Source organism: Perca flavescens, chromosome 14 (genome assembly GCF_004354835.1).
Source record: "Perca flavescens isolate YP-PL-M2 chromosome 14, PFLA_1.0, whole genome shotgun sequence".
Classification (NCBI taxonomy): domain Eukaryota; kingdom Metazoa; phylum Chordata; class Actinopteri; order Perciformes; family Percidae; genus Perca; species Perca flavescens.
The window spans coordinates 16,724,551-16,742,244 of record NC_041344.1 but is presented as its reverse complement, the minus strand read 5'-3'; the positions used below and the strand labels follow the sequence as shown (position 1 = coordinate 16,742,244).

The window sequence follows — 17,694 nt, the reverse complement described above, 5'->3', positions numbered from 1 at the left end:
ATCATTCATTTATAATAAGATAATACGTTACAGATGCATCGTTGCATTTCAAGTGTTGCATCCTGTAACTTAGCCTAATCTGGATGTATTGTGATCTAAACCAGGTATCACTGTCACTGTGTCACGAGCCAAAGCAATAAGAGTTTGTTGTAGCGACCAACGTTATTAATAACTTAGATTAATATAGCGCATTTCATGAAACCCAAGGACACTTTACACAAGTACAGGGGGACAAGGGAAAAGAAAATAGGGTTACACTTTACTTGCAAATGTTGAATGTAGATTTTGAATTGACGTGTTTTCATCCAATTGCCTCGTATAATATCTCTGGCTGTCTTCAGTCTTTTTGGTTACATTTTACTTGAAGGCATCTACACAAGAGTGACATGACACTGTCATGAACATGTCATAAACCTTATAAAAAAGTCATAAACGTTTATGACATAATGCTTCTTTTAGTAAGCGTAATTCGGTTTTTGTCATGACAAGTTATGGTTAGGGTTCATGTGTCATGACAGTGTCATGTGTTCATGAATCTAAAGTCTTTAAAATAACTTTGTAACCGTTGTCCGCTTTATGTAAATCAACAATTATTGATCGTAGATCCTCTGAAAGCTCTTTTTGGCGAGGCATGGCTCACATAAGCGTGTTCTTCTTGTGCAGAGCAAACTCCAAAAGTTTGAGGGGTTTTATCAGTCAAAGTAGCTGTAGTCCACACCTCCAAACTCCTCTCAACGAGACTCCAGGTGTGCTAAAACCTGACTCCATTTAGCTTTTTTTGAGGTCATTAACTCAAGGGTTCACATACTTTTTCCTCTACGCACTGTGACGTTTTTTTGGTTGTTCTCAATAAAGACATGAAAGATAAAAAAAATGTTATTTTAGACACACATTTGTTAATACCTTATGATAAATTTATTCAGAAAAACATGAAATTCCGAAAGGTTCATATACTTTTTCTTGCCACTGTAAATCACATTACAGTATAAGCCAGACAGTCGATTTATTTTAAATATCATTGAGCCAGCTGTGAAGCTATTATAAAAGGTGTTATTTTAAAATTGTTTGAACTCCAGTCTCGATTGTCACAGCGAACAATACTGCTACGTTGATCCCTCTAGGACCTTAAATTACGTGTTCTATATTTGTTCTCTCAGGGTACAATCACAGAGCAACAGAGTCAGCCTGAACACCTCTGAGTGCTTGACTAGCGTGGCACCTTTGACCCCTCGCACATTGAACAGGAATCACTCCCCTGCACAGCGTCCTGCAGCTGTTGCTCATCTCGACCAGTCTGTGTTACATAAAAGCCCACTGGGGAACAAAAATAATATAAATGTTTAGTCACCCAGGTTTCAAGGGTAAAAAAAACATGCTCCTGAAATAAATTGAGTAGCTTCCACATTATTTCTATTATTAGTTTGTTTTTCAGCCACTACACTGTTCCAAATTATTATGCAAATTCTATTTTACACTGATTTTCCTATATATGAAAATTATATAATGTATCTATAATATAATTTTCAAGTCACCAACCGTTAGGGTGTAAGTCGAATTTCAGTGAACAAACCACCCAATGAAAACAGTATTTTTTTCAAAAATAAAAAACTCAAAATACACTGTTCCAAATTATGTTGTTTATGTAACAGTTTCAGAACTGAAAATGGTTATTTGCTGAATTTGCAGCATTAGGTCATATTTACTGAAATCAAAAGCTATTTCAATCAAACCCATCTTAACAGGGCAAGTTACATTAAGATATTTGTGGCTGATTCAGAGCGCACACTGGTTTGTGTAGATAAAGGCATAATGAGTAAGGTTTCTGCCAGACAAATTTATCGGATTAAGAGAGCAGCTGCTAAAATGCCATTACAAAGCAGCAAACCGGTATTTCAAGCTGCAGGTCCCGCAAACCTCAAGGTATAGGATCCTCCAGAGGCTTGCAGTCGTGCATAAACCTACTATTCGGCCACTCCTAACCAATGCTCACAAGCAGAAACGGTTGCAGTGGGCCCAGAAATATATGAAGACTAATTTTCAAACAGTCTTGTTTACTGATGAGTGCCGTGCAACCCTGGATGGTCTAGATCAGGGGTCACCAACCTTTTTGAAACTGAGAGCTACTTCATGGGTATTGAGTCATATGAAGGGCTACCAGTTTGACACTCTTCTGAAATAGCCTAACAAATATGCTCAGTTTGCCTTTTGTTATATATGATTATTAATGATTAATGATACTCATCTATGTGAAGACACTGATCAAGTTAATGATTTCTCACAATAACTATCAGCAATGACTTAACAAGTTGGGAAATAGATATTCAATTTTCATTTTTAGAACAGGCCTGAGGGCTACTCATGTGGTCCTTGGGGGCTACCTGGTGCCCGCGGGCACCGTGTTGGGGGAACCCTGGTCTAGATGGATGGAGTAGTGGATGGTTGGTGGATGGCCACCATGTCCCAATAAGGCTGCGACGTCAGCAAGGAGGTGGCGGAGTCATGTTTTGGTCTGGAATCATGGGGAGAGAGCTGGTAGGCCCCTTTAGGGTTCCTGAAGGTGTGAAAATGACCTTGGCAAAGTAGGTAGAGTTTCTGACTCACCACTTTCTTCTATGGTACAAAGGGCTGCTATGGGCATAAAAAGAGAGAAACTCATGGTGTGGCCTCCATCCTCCCCTGACCTCAACCCTATTGAGAACCTTTGGAGCATCCTCAAGCAAAAGATCAATGAGGGTGGGAGGCAGTTCGCATCAAAACAGTAGCTCTGGGAGGCTATTCTGACAACATGCAAAGACATTCAAGCAGAAACTCCATAAACTCACAAGTTCAATGGATGCAAGAATTGTGAAGGTGATATCAAAGAAGGGGTCCTATGTTAACATGTAACTTGCCCTGTTAAGATGTGTTTGATTGAAATAGCTTTTGATTTCAGTAAATATGACAACCTAACGCTGCAAATTCAGCAAATGACCATTTTCAGTTCTTTACAACCAATAAAATGTTTTGAAACTCTGTTGTGCATTTGGAACAGTGCATTTTGAGTTTTTTTTATTTTTGAAAAAATACTGTTTTCATTGGGTGGTTTGTTCAATGAAATTCGACTTACACCCTAACGGTTGGTGACTTGAAAATTAGATTATATATATATTATTTGCATCGACTAAAAACGTGTAAAATATCATTTACATAATAATTTAGAAAACAGTGTAGTTTCTGGTACAAATCCTGCTGAGTCTGCCTTCATATCAGTTAGCCCTCAGCAAATGGTTCAGGCAGAAATTTAACTTTTAAAGAAAAGCTCCTAAAATTCATATTTGACATTGCTGCCAAAAGGATCAGGTTGCACTCAAGCGGATTTTCTCCTGCTGTTCCTGTAGTGTCCTGATTATGTTGGGCAGAGCATCTCGCTAAGCAGTCAACCATGTCTTTGTTCTGTCATAAATAACCAGGCTGTTGATGCATAACTTGATGTGAGCTTAATTTGATGTTCTTATCTGTCAGCTGGTCTTTGATTAATGGAATACAAGAAAAGGCCGCTGGCCCCCTGACCTCTACTACTTGCTTCAAATAAAAAACTCAGGTTGTTTTGGTAGTTGATAAAAAACATCTGTGATACAAAAAGGAACTTAAAGTAGAAATATAACCTCCAGAATGAACTTACCAAGACAGATTTAAAAGTGAAATGATTAGTTGATTGATTAATCAGTCTGTGCGCAGAAATGTAACGGGCAACAATTTTGATAATTCTTCAAGCAACAAAACAGACTGCTTTCACCTTCTTAAATATGAAGATTTGCTGCCTTTATTATTTTTCAGAAAACTAAATGTCTTTTTGTCTCTGGTTTTTCACTGGTGGCAACAAGCAATTTGAACATGTTAAATTGCGTTCTAGGGAATTGTAATTCACATATTTTGACCATTTTCTGTTTTTATAAACCAAACACTCGCTGTTAAAAATATTTTTCAATTATTTTGATAATTGAAAAAAATGCCGAATGCATTAAACAACTAATGCGTCATATATTAATAAGCCTTATGACAAAATATAACCTACCAGATAACATCACATCTCACATATAAATGCTAACTAGTAATGTTACTAGTTAGCAGTAGACTCTAGAGGTCTACTTTATATTCTGCCTCTGGTTAGTGTTGAATGTAGGCTACAGCTCACAGCAACTTAATACTATATAGTGTCTGGCTTTTATTTGATATTTAGTGTTGGCAAATGGCTTTTTGTTGAGTTTCCTCTTAGCAAAAAAATAGACACGGAAAAGCGTAGCCAACCTTATTCCACACAACAGTCGCGATGTTCCTTTCAGCTATCCGCTTGTGCTCCAGGAAAGTGAAGAAAAGTAAGTTTGGTATATCCAGCAATCATGTAGCTAACGTTGGAAGCAGAAAAAGAGTAGTGCTACTTTGCACATTTTTGTGGGTCTGAGGTATATGTCACAGTTTAGCTGCCGAAGCGCCGCTGCTTTCTTCGACCCTCTCTGTCTCTGGTCCTGTGCTGTGCTCAGTCAGTGTGAGAGGGGGAGTGGCCAATGGCAAAAGCCAATGTGTGCTTCTTTTACTGATATATATTTAACGATATCTTTTGCATTTCTAATCCAAACGTCGTCAAACTTAGCACCGCACTTAGTCGTGTCCATAGCAAGACACCTGTCAAGTTTGAAATCCATCGGACTAACGGTTCGAGAGATATGCGAGTAACACAGACAGACAGATGTTCCTGCAATTTATAGATAGATTTAATTATAATGAATTACTTGTATGATTCATTTTAATGGCAAAATGTCAAACGTTCAACTTGTCAATTTTGAGATTTGCTGATTTTCTGTATTTAGTTTCATTGTAAAATTAATGTCTTTGGCTTTTTGACTGTTGATCGTACAAAACAAAATATTTGAAGATGTCCTTTTGGGCTTTAGGAAATTGTGACATCAGTGGCACTTTTCATTATTTTCTGCGATTTTGTAGACCAATTGATTAATTGTGAAAATAGTTGACAGTCTTAGTAAGATTTGTCTTTCATGATAAAAACCCTCTTTTAAATTGCTTAAGCTTTGGATGTGTTAATGGATAGCCAACAAAATTTTAATGAGGACTTTTTTAAAATAGTCACTTTGCACAAGTGTAGGTGAACAATAAGTGCTATTAATTATGACACTGATCTAAAAGGAATGTTAATAATCCATTAAACAAGAAGCATTCACCCAGATATGAACATTGATTTTATGCCATCATAAATTGTCACATTGAGGGCTGTACCTGCAGTGGTGAGGCCATCTTTCCTGTAACAAACCAGGCTGCTCAAATGACACCAGGAATAAAGATCAAATCTACTTCCCTCTTCAGGCAGTCAGATGGTCTCTGTCATGTGTTCCTAGTGGGCCATCTTACTTGCTCTGTATTTGTCATATGCTGACTGACTTAATAGTGACAGACTTTATATTAATCATGATATCGAATTACAGAAGACCAGAAAAAGAAAATCCAACTGACGTGACCAAACACCACAAAATTCTTCTGGTAACAGAATGAACAAATATCAGTTTTGCTAACCGCAGCATACAGTGCTGCGTTGGCAGTTAAACAAGCAGTTTTGAGACAACACAATTAAACCAAAATAGGATGAAAGGCCTGTGGAAGGATGGCTAAAAAAGAAGTGGTGGGTGTAGCAAAGACACACTGTTTCAAAGAATTTCACCAGCCTTTTTATGGTTATTATATATCATTTAGCAACACATTGTTGTTACACTCTTCCGCCCCAAGTCGAACTGTATTCAGCACACAGTGGCATCTTTACTTTTTGAGGATACAGATTTCAAATAACATGTTGCACAAAACCATGTCTAAAGGTTTTGAATCGTTATGTCACTTTACACCAGCGGCATCAAGAGCAGCAGCTAGATTTGAGAAAAGGCTTTTATTTTATTATGTCTTTTCAATTCTATCAACCTTAGTACTTGTTCTTTGAAAGCAACTGCTGCCCACACACTGTGCCACTTGCTTTGGCGAAGATGGGGGAAAAAAAAAAACACATTAATTCAAAAATAACAAGTTATACCTTAAAGCGATGATGATGAATTCAGTGTCAGGCTAAAGCCAACGTCTCTGGTGGATAGATGGATGTAACGTAAGCAGTCCAAATATTTAGCCAGTAGTGTTTTAGAAGCATTACATCAAAAGCATCTCTCATATCATATGCAACAACAGAATACTGAAAGCTTTGTTTCTCACATACTGCACAGTGCATATGGTACCAATTGAACAGTTTTCAGAATTGGATGAGAGGAAACTGCATTATCTCTCGTTCTAGTGTGGTAGTTGCCATGGAGACGAGTGTAGGTGGTGTACTGTGCTGTACTCTGCTGTACTCCTTCCCTTGTCCTCTCCCCTCTTTCGGTGCCCACCCTCTCTGTTCTGCTATCTGCAACATCCGCGTAACTTTCATTCCTTCTTATTGACCCAAATCCTTCTGCAGGATTTGCGTCAAGCTAATTTTCAGTGTGAGTCACACTCGCTTTAAATGTATAGCCTGTAATTAAGCCCCCAAAAAACAACAAACTGCCAGAAAGTTCAACTGGTTTGAGAGTGTTAGGCTTTACTCTTTGTGGATTCAAAAGATTTGCATGAGTATAATATTCAAGTTTTTTGACATAGCTAATTTAGCATCTTCTTCATATCCTATGACTGACGGCCTTTGTTCAGCTTAGATCCCTTAAATTAATTTCTGGATTATTCTTCATTCCATACATTTGTGTCTTGCTGACCGTCCAGTTCTTGTATATGCTTTGTCAATCGCTTCTTTTTGCAGACCAGCTATTCTTTTATCAGTTGCCATGGAGATGTACAGTATGTGTTTCTGTGTGTGAGTAAGGGTTGAGGGTGAGTGAAAAAATGGGGATGTTTCATTTCCAGTTTATGTTTTTGGTTTATTTTTGATGGCAGCATGTGCTGTCCAGTGTCCCAAGTTAGTTTTTGACATTCAGTAACATAACTGTTTGCTTCTCCCCATCAAATCGTGTTTTGCAGCCTATACATTTGTTTTGGCTCTTGTTCAATGCAGCTGGATCACACTTTAAATCCCAATAAAATAATCATAGTAAAAAACTCCAATTTATACTTGAAAGATAAATGTTTTCTGTTTTATTAGTTCTAAAGCCTGGTTTTTCTGTGTATTTGTAACAGATCCAACCTTTAGTGATTTATTTAGAGGATTATTACCATTTAGGAAAAAGGTCATCATTACTCACATCTCAGTTTTCTAACCTTTTTATATCCAGCAGCCTCACGTTTGTGATATAGAGACACAGGAAAAAAGAAATAACTGGGTTGCACCCTTTTTTAACAGGGATTTATGTAACACCATTTTATATATGCCAACGTAATGATCTATGACACATTCAGGATTTAACAATTAGCAACACACATTTATGTAACATGTTTACATAGCAGATATCAAAATAAAAATGCAAATCAATTGCTGGTGCCTCCACACTTCTGCGTCTATATGGACAGTGTTTATTGGATTGTCTGGCATTTTTTCAGTGACCACAATAAAAGTGATTACGGACTGTTAAAATACAAATGAGTCACCGACAGACTTTGCCTTCTGTGTATGGGCTAAAAAACCATCACTGAGCACCCTAATGAATAGATTCACATTTTTTTTCAAGTAAGTCACATGCCCATGTACACATTGAAGGAGATGTTGTTTTTTGTTACTATTTCTCCTCCATACTTGCTTGAACTTGGCTAACAAGGGTTCCTTGTTAGCTTCAGCTACACTTAAAGGGACACCCTGCTGCTTTTATGCATGAGGATCAGTTAATTTGTCAAGGGGAGTACTAATTTCTTCTGTGGCTTTAGTGCAAGCTTTCCAAAGTTTAAGAAACTACATAACTCCATGTCATAGTATTCCCGCATTGCCAGACCTATCTCCACAGCACTGTGGAGATAGATGGCAAAAAAATAAAAAAAAATAAAAAGTGCTTTAAAGTGCTCATATTATGCTTTTTGGCTTTTCCCCTTTCCTTTGTGTTATATACACTCACCTAAAAGATTATTAGGAACACCATACTAATACCGTGTTTGACCCTATCCTATCAATATGGGCCAACATTTCTAAAGAATGCTTCCAGCACCTTGTTGAATCAATGACACAAAGAATTAAGGCAGTTCTGAAGGCGAAAAGGATCCCCCACACCATTACACCACAACCACCACCAGCCTGCACAGTGGTAACAAGGCATGATGGATACATGTTCTCATTCTGCTTACACCAAATTCTGACTCTACTATCTGAATGTCTCAACAGATATCGAGACTCATCAGACCAGGCAACATTTTTCCAGTCTTCAACTGTCCAATTTTGCTTTGCTCGTGCAAATTGTAGACTCATTTCCTTATTTTTAGTGGAGATGAGTGGTACCTCGTGGCGTCTTCTGCTGGTGTAGCCCGTCCGCCTCAAGGTTACTTCACAAATGCTTTGCTGCATACCTCGGTTAACGAGTGGTTATTTGAGTCAAAGTTGATCCTCAGCTGGAATCACTCGGCCCATTCTCCTCTGACCTCTAGCATTAGCATTAGCATACTGGATGTTTTTCCTTTTTCAGACCATTCTTTGTAAACCCTAGAAATGGTTGTGCGTGAAAATCCCAGTAACTGAGCAGATTGTGAAATACTCAGACCAGCCCGTCTGGCACCAACAACCATGCCACGCTCAAAGTTGCTTAGATCACCTTTCCCATTCTGACATTCAGTTGGTAGTTCCGGAGATTGTCTAGACCTGGACCACACCCCTAAATGCATTGAAGCAGTTGGCCATGTGATTGGTTGATTAGATAATTTCATTAAAGTGATGGTTCGGAGTAATTTCACCCTAGGGTCCTTTGCACCATGACCTCGAGCCAAACACCACCCCAGAAGCTTTTTTTACCTGGGTCTAACATTGGGAGAGTTAGCGTAGAGTAGCGTTATCAGCTGAATAGCTTATTAGCGCAGGGGCTAATGGACCCACGTTTGTATCTCGTAAATGACCCCACTAATAATGCCCAAAATGATACCAAACTTCTACACTAGTACAAATAGGTTATGTACTCATAAAACGATGGATTGGAAAGTTATACTACAGCACTTACTTAAAAAAAAAAGTAAGCAGCAGGTGAGAGCAGAAGCCAGCAGGCAAGTGTTCATAAACTTCTGGTGTACTTACAAACTTTCCAATTCATCGTTTTATGAGTACATAACCTATATGTACTACTGTAGACGTTTGGTATCATTTCGGGCATTATTAGTGGGGTCATTTACCAAATACAAACGTGGGTCCATTAGCCCCTGCGCTAAGCTATTCAGCTGATAACGCTACTCTACGCTAACTCTCCCAATGTTCGACCCAGGTGAAAAAAGCTTCTCGGGGGGTGTTTGGCTCGAGGTCATGGTGCAAAAGGACCCTAGGGTGAAATTACTCCGAACCATCACTTTAAGGTGAAATTTAACCGGTGTAAATTAAACCACATAAACCTATTCTGGTACAACCTCTAAATACAATTATGAACCTGAAAATCAGCATAATATGAGCACTTTAAGTAGTCACTATATAAATACAGTCTATTTACATTTACAAATTCCTGGTTGGATTACCTTGTAGTGTGAACGCTGTGTTTCTACTGCTGTGATAACCTACCAGAAATTGCGAAATAGTGTTTTGGCATCTGAGAAGGCTTCTAATTCACAGATCTTTTACTCAAACTGGACTTGATCGTACATCATTCTCACTGGTACCTGAAGTACCATGCCCCCACCAACGCAACCCCTTGTGCTGTTTTAAGGCAGGGCTGATATCAGTCTGAACGCCCACTAAAAGTCTGGATATCTCTGCCTCTGCTGCTTCCATTTTGGGCATTCTTTACGACCAGTATGAACAGGAGAAACAATTACAATGATCAATAACTCTTTCAGTGTACACATGTGAGTATTGTATTAAGATGGATTTAAAAAAATCTGAACCTGTCCTTTAATCTGTTTCTGTGATTTGAATGAACTTGAGTAGCAACTGTTCTACATGTAAATCAGATCTATCCATGGCCAGATAAGAGTGCTAGGTATTATTCCTATGCTGAAATATTGTACACTAATTTAGGAATATGCATAATGTAAGCATTGTATCTGCTGACATAAAGATCCTAAAACTAGATGTTGATACTCTTAAGGCCTCAAGATTGGGCACAGCAAGGTCCCTTAACATGCTGGTTGTGCTTTAGTAGCTTGTGCATATTTTATAAAAAAAAAAATACAATTAAATTTCCTCAAAGCAATTTCTACACAGTGGACCTGGGGCTTTTGGGGGCCCCTGGGGATCTTGTTACCAGAAATCTGTAGTGCCAATGACCAGCTGACACAGAATAAGCTGTTATTGTCGGTCCATTTTCCCGTTGGTTTCCTTTTACACCTTGCAGCTGCTGAGAGCAGATCTTATTAAAACGTTAACATGAAATGTCACTTAGACGGTTCCTAAAGCTATAAAAAAGTAGCCTATCCTAAAATAAGTTTATGGAAATCTTTCAGGTGTGCAAGCTTGAGCCTTATTAAAAGTGCAGCACCCCTACTTTAAGACTGTGTGAGACATTAAGCCCACTCTACATAGTTAAGAAGTGACTTATTGAACTTTCTTATACTCCCTAACCTCTTTCCAATCGTAATTATTCGGCGCATTGGCCGGCGGCCGGCCGTCATCGTTTCGTTTTATTTTCGGGTGTTACAAACTCCAGAGATGCTAGAGCACAGCGCAGGGCGGACTCGAGCTGCCTTCGGAGGCGTTGGTTTCTGTTTCTGTCTATCTTACGCACTATCTCCGCCCTCAAGAGAGAGACTTCTCCGTTTACAGAGCACCTTTTTTCACGCACATCAAAATTAGGTGTGACGGACTGCAGGAGCGCAAAGGACACACACGGCGTTAATATAGCACCGGATTCCCCTTAATCGGTATGAATCTCTGGATTGTGGGGACGTCGTTATGCCAAACGGGGTGAACTACAGCCGCTTTCCAAGATTAAATCACCCGAACTAGAAGCAAGGAGCACATAAAAAAATGTGCATGAATCAGATGTTCAGATGCTGCTGCACATCTTTGGGATTTCACCAGTAAACACCTTTGGAATGTTGATTTTTTTTTTTTAATGCTTTTGTGGGTTCAGTGCGCACAATGTGCAGTACGTTTGTGGGCTCGGAGTTGGCATAGCCAACATCCCCTTGATCATTATCCTCATTTCAAAATCGGCAATCAGCGTGATTCGTGTGCAGCGTGCAGTAGTTGTAACCATGCAGTAGGCTACCTGTGTTGTTAGATCTATGTAGAGTGTTTTAAATGTAAATTTAACTAATAAATGGTTAACTAATTGGCTCTGTGGATCGTTAAACCAAACGCGCTAATAGGACTTCGTATCATTCCCAGATAATAAGGCGACGCAGGGGCTGTTTGAAGTCACATGTGCCCAGAACAAACAATTAAGATGACAAAAACCGTCCTCAGAAGAGATTCTCTTTATTACCGAGGAAGCTGCATTGGTATCACATCTCCGTTCCTGTATTGCAATAGAGTTGGAGGACAGGGAGCAGAGGAGGAAGAGAGGGAGGAGAAGAAGCAGAGGAGAGCTGCTGAGCTGCACAACAGAGCCACTGCTGATAGGCACGCTTTGGCTTCAATGATGGACTGAGCTGAAGGTGACGTGACACCCTGTGACAGCCAGCTTCACGTGTTCCTCAAGAGCCTCCACACTTGACAACGGCATGGATGGACACACTGCTGCATAGGTGAGATCAAGAGGAGCTGCCCACATTAAACACATAAAATTGGCCTAATGATTGAAATTCAACTATCTCTCAAAGAGAACAACACCTGGCCATTTATTTGGAAACAGTCTCTCAGGTCTGCACACACTGATTCTACCTTTGTCCCCAAAAGCAAGTAAACCTGGAACCTCAGCCCCTTCCCAAGTGCCCTGGAAACCCACTGGATTCTGTCTGCAACCACAGATGTAACTAAGCTGTCAAGATTTCTTCACCAGGAAGTCCTGTGATTTTGGGTAAGTGTTGTATACACATGTTCAGGCAGAAAGTACAGTGACATACTGCCAGATATATACCCCGTCTTACAGTGAAGTGTTCACCAAATGCTAGTGACAGTTGGCCTGGAGAGGCTTACTAATTGAGGTGTTGAAGTCCACCTTACAGCCTGAATATTATTCCGCAACAGGCAGCACGGTCTCTACCTGCTGTTAATACTCACCAGCTTTGCTCAGGTTCATGGTCTCACTGAGCCTGTTTTAAGGTGATGCATTGCAGAATGGGAGCCTCCTCGAGGGTCGGCCTGATGAATGTTTGATAAGACAATTTATAGAGGGTTTCCACATATAAAGTTCTGATTATGCACCATGTTCTTTGCAGGATACGAGGCCATTAAGTATTACATGCTACATTAGCATAATACAGTACATACAATGCATGCAGGGCACCAGCCACTGTGGCAGTTGGATTTTAAAATCCACTAGCCACACGTTTTTACCATCCAATTTCTTTTTGCCTCATATAGGTGAAATACAGGAAATGCATGAGCATCGTTATTGAACTTGTTAAGAATACACATTTAAGTACTGTCAAGTTATTAACCAAATTTAATTTAAGTAATGACTCTTGTAAATGTGTGTATATATATATATATATATATATATATATATATATATATATATATATATATATATATGTGTGTATATATATATATATATATATATATATGTGTGTATATATATATATATATATGTGTGTATATATATATATATATATATATATATATATATATGTATATGTGTTTGTATATATATATCTTTTTATTTTTTTCTATTTATTACTTATTTTTTCTATTTATTACTTATTTATTCATTTCCCCTGTCACAGACATAATATACTGACTCCTCTGAGTTCACAAAAGAGGAAATGGTGGACTTGAATGTGAAAGAACAATGGCAAAAAAACAACTAATCAATTACTCAATTCTCATTGGCTACCCGCCAACGTGGCAGGTAGAATGACAGTTTCACCTGCCAAAATCAAAATTTACCAGCATTTGTGTGTGTGGTCGGGTGTTAATTGCATGCCCTCAATTTATGTTGTACCACTATGTTTTAGTCAGTTAATCTTTATGAGTGTAGTTTTCTGGCATTTGAAGCCACACAAGTGTCATGAATTTGAACAGCTGCATTTTCTTACATGAAATGTCTGCTAATTGGTACAAAGCTGCTTTCATAAAGTATCAGTAGCCCAAGATGCATTCTGTACACATACATATGAATATCACCTTACCTATGATATCATATCACAAAATGCAGCATGTGACACTTAGTGTATTGGACCTAGAATATTATTTATTCATATTAACTTATTTCAAGAGATTTTTAAATGAGGTCCCTGCACTCTTCAGTGTCAGTGTAAGGACCTGCTTGATTGGCAGTTACCTTCTGTGAAATCAACCAGACTTTCTTGCCATTTGGCACTGGTACCTGTTTGCTAATTAGCTATCTCTGAGTGTTGCACATTGAATACTGCAGAGTCTACAGGGAGGTTCTGAAAGCTGGGATATGCAAATTAGATATTACTGGTCATTTTTGAATTTGACTTAAATAACCAAATGGGAGTTTGCAGGGTTATTTTAGCTTTTTTTTCAAATTAGTCTACTCTTGACTCCAAATTTTGGCAAAAAGTGTCCCACTTTCACTGGACATTGCACTGGATCTGTGTATTTTGGATGACAAGATAAGATACGCTTTGTGTGAATTTTTCCTCAGCTGGCAAAAACAGATGTACTTGATGTTTGGACACTCTGTAATGTAGCGCCGGTTTGATTGAAGGCCACTATCTTTACAGTCCATTATATTGCACTGCAGGCTCTTGCATACAGCTAAAAAAAAAAAAAAAAAAAAAAAGGGAGGGAGTGGGAGAGAGAATAGCCTCAGTTAATGAAATGTCTGAGGCTGCATACTTGATAAAACGAGATAAGTCCAGCTCACTCTGACTCATTGGCCCTCGCAGGATTTCCTCGTCCTCCTCCACATGAAATGCCTATAAGATATGAATCTCATACATCTCTTCATGAAATTATTTTCTTCGTTTAGCTGAAATAGAGAGGCGAAAGTCGTGGATGTCTTATTAATCTTCCTCTGTTCCTCGTGAACTGTTGAGAATCTGGACTCCTTGCCTCTCTGCCACAGTTGTCAGTCGGGCGCCTGACAGCCGGCAAAGAGCTGAATCTACTCCAACACCCAAGTTTCTGTCATAATTCTGCTCCTCTTCAGCCATCTTTAATGCAACGCATGGAGGGGGCTTTCTCTCGCTGCCAAGGACAGAAAGGCTTTGTCAGGCTGTTTGTCAGAATGTTCTCTAAAAAAAAGTAGGTACTACTGTCAGCGAGCTCTTGTCCTGCAATCTTCTCAAATTGTTTTCTTTTGCCTCAGGCCATTCATTTCTTTTGCCATCCTCATTTCTTTTAGCAACCCAACAGAGGAAACACAATATAGTTTTACGCTTCTGGTAATTCTTCTCCATATCCTAAACCTCTGGTCTCACTTAACAGTCTCACAACATACTGCCTCATAATACGCCTCTGTTTTCTCTTGCAGAACTGCCTTACTCCTCATATTCTCATTCTCTAAATTAAATTTCAATTCAGTTGTATTCATAGTGTCAAATCACAACAGGATTTATCTCAGGACACTTTACAGATAGAGTAGGTCTAGACCACTAATTTACCAAACAACCCCCCCAAGAGCAAGCATTTTGGTGCGACAGTGGTGAGGAAAAACGTCCTTTTTACAGGCAGAAACCTCAGACAGACCCTACCCCTAGTGGGCGGCCATCTGCTGCTGCCGGTTGGGACACAGAGACACTGATACAGATGTACAGATATTGAGAATCATGATTCATAATAATTATAGCAGTTGGTATGATGGACATTAGCAATTATAGTACCAATAAAGATAATAGAACTATGACTAGAAATAATAGTAGTAGCAGTGCACGGCGTAGAAGGGCGTGGTAGCAGCTGTAAAAAAACAATCCATGTGCCACCCCAATTAATGTGTTCCTACATGGCCACTAGCGTTAGCCACCTCAGATTGTCCCTGTTTGGATGGGGGGCTGTTTTATTACTGAAATTCCAATCAGAGAACAAGGAATGAAACACTGATGTGTCGGTAGGAATGCTTATTAATTAATCATAGTAGCAGCTTGTGGTTAAGCAGCTTCATGACATTTAGTCTACAAGGCTGTAAAGGGCAGCTATGATAAGTTGAATCTTGCTATATCATTTACTGTGGCCTTCAGTTTTTCTATGGTGAGTGAAGTTATGACAATTAACCTGCTTTTAATTAACTTTTTTGGGGGTAAAAATCAGATGTTTCAAGTTTGTGAGTGTGTTCATATTCTTTGCAGTAGTCCCAGATCGGGCCTCCCTCGTATACGTATTGCATTCGATTCACACAGCTAAAAATTAGTTTTTTTCTGCAAGATAAATCCCTGTTGATCTTTGAGAAAACCCATAGGGTCATTTAACAACACCTACTGCTGTTTTTGAGGTTTTCCAGAATCCCCAAAGACTCAAATATTACACCTGCTGCATGATAGAAAAATATTTTGCCACTTTATTCCCTATTCTAAACCAAAATTGTAGTTGCATTTCTCCTTGTTTGATTTTAACCAAAATTATCAAGTCTTGTTTTCATCTTTGGTCATATTTTTCTATATTAATGTTATTTTTTAAACATGCACAGTAACATTTATTTTCCATGTCGTTGTTGTTTTAAGTGACCATCAGTCTATAAATCTCAAAAAAACTAAAAAAACTTGTGTCTGTACAATATAGCTGCATGGACACATCTTCAAAGACGTGGCTGCCGCATCAGAGTCAGTTTGGGTTGGTTGGTCAAGCGGAGGTTTGCTGTGGCGGACCTGGAGTTTTAACCCCAAGTGAGTCAGTTTAGAGGTCTACTTTTACTGTCAACTGTACCTAACTTTTACAGCCTCTTCTCCAGTCTGTCATGGTCCAATGAGATTTTTCTCTGTTATATGTTTTTATATGTTCCCCCTAAACCTGCTGTTTTCTGACATCCATCGACACCACTGTTGCCAATAGTTAATGAAAGGTTTAACGTACGGTGTGAATGGAGGGCTCTGCAGTGACATTCTGCTCTTTTTTTTTCTCTGCCATGGCTTTCCAGTCCTTTTCAGCCCTATAAAGCTTTACAAAAGTACCTCCATATATTGAGGATTCTTTACTGCTCAATCCATCACTCACCCTCTGAGCCCTGCTTTGTCACACTCCCAGAGCTTTATTTTGATATCCTCTAGGTTTGATTACGGTATTTGCCTTTTACTCCGGCTTTGATACACTCCGAGTCTTTCTCCTCTCTATGCTCTTTTTATTTCCTTAGATGAAAGCAGCCATTTCTGTTCCCTCCAGGGACAGGAAGGGAAATCATTTTTTGTAAGTTAGCGCAGCTTGTAAAGCTGTTGTTTCATTTCAAACATTAAGACCTACGCAGTAATGTTTTGAAGTGTTGGGAAGAAACAAACAAGAAACAGTCCATATTGTAGGGGGTTGTTAGTTGAGAATCACCTCATTTTAAATTGTGATGAGATACAGTAATACAGAAGTATCTCTGTACAGTCGGTGTTAAGAGCTTCTGCTTGATCTTTAATTTCATGTTCTTGTTGCTCATTTACAAGCACAGCAATAATGCTTCTAAATACAGTAGTAAAAAAGGGAGTTTGATGGAGAGCTGTGCACAAGCTGCGAACATGTTCCTATGGTAACTAGGCCACACTCCCCTTGGCTTGCTCACACACAGACAGAGGGACAGGCAGGAGAGAGACGGGAATGCTGGAAAACACACATGAGAGAGAGAGAGAACATCTTCAGATTGTTTAATAAGGTTACTGTTCTTATGCCTTCCTGCACTCGAAAGGTATTTACATTTTAAAATGGCTGTCTCTAGGCATTGAGAAATCGAGGTTACATTGCACTTTCTTTCTGTTCCTCCAAAAAGATATCAAGCCGATCTCAGGTTCTTTCCCGCGGCTCCCTCACGCCCACACTGCCCCTTCTTCCTCAACCCCTCCACCCACCTCTCCTTTCAAATGCTGCAACTCTACCTCTTCTGTGCATTTTACATTTACTCGACTACCGTGCTGTTTCTAAACATAGCACCGAGTGGCTCTGAACAGTTAGGAGTGTCAATTGTCCCTTTTTTTTTGTTCAACTTTTCTTTACATACTGTAAACCCAATAGCCCTATTTAAACATTGTGTAATGAAAACACTATTAACTAACACTAGTCACTTTTTAGTGCCCTTATCTTTTGAATATATATGTTGGGCTGAAGTTTAGCTCGAGCTTAACTGACGTTTATTCACCTTGCATTTAAAAGCACCCGGCATTGCAAGCAACAAGAGTTTATTTCATCAGTGTACGTCTCTGTGTGCTCAGCATCTCCAATGTTATTTTGCGTTTTTGTAACTCACTGGTCAAACTTAAACCGTGTCAAACCTCCTCTGGCGACGCTGTCGGCTTGTCAAAGAGCCACAAGGTTAATACAGCGAGGTTTTGCGTCTGTCAGTCACGCAGGCTGATTGTTTGGACAGC

The 17,694-nt window shown here is 39.1% G+C and overlaps 1 protein-coding gene across 1 annotated transcript in view; it reads left to right on the top strand.

Annotated features, from left to right (window-relative positions):
* The first annotated feature begins 10,818 nt into the window (after nt 1-10,818).
* LOC114568267 (ras/Rap GTPase-activating protein SynGAP) overlaps nt 10,819-17,694 on the top strand; it is a 44,259-nt gene continuing 37,383 nt past the window's right edge. Inside the window, exons 1-3 of the mRNA XM_028597760.1 lie at nt 10,819-10,989; nt 11,603-11,817; nt 11,969-12,089. The gene's annotated coding sequence lies outside the window, so the exon portion shown is untranslated. The remainder of the gene's footprint in view (nt 10,990-11,602; nt 11,818-11,968; nt 12,090-17,694) is intronic.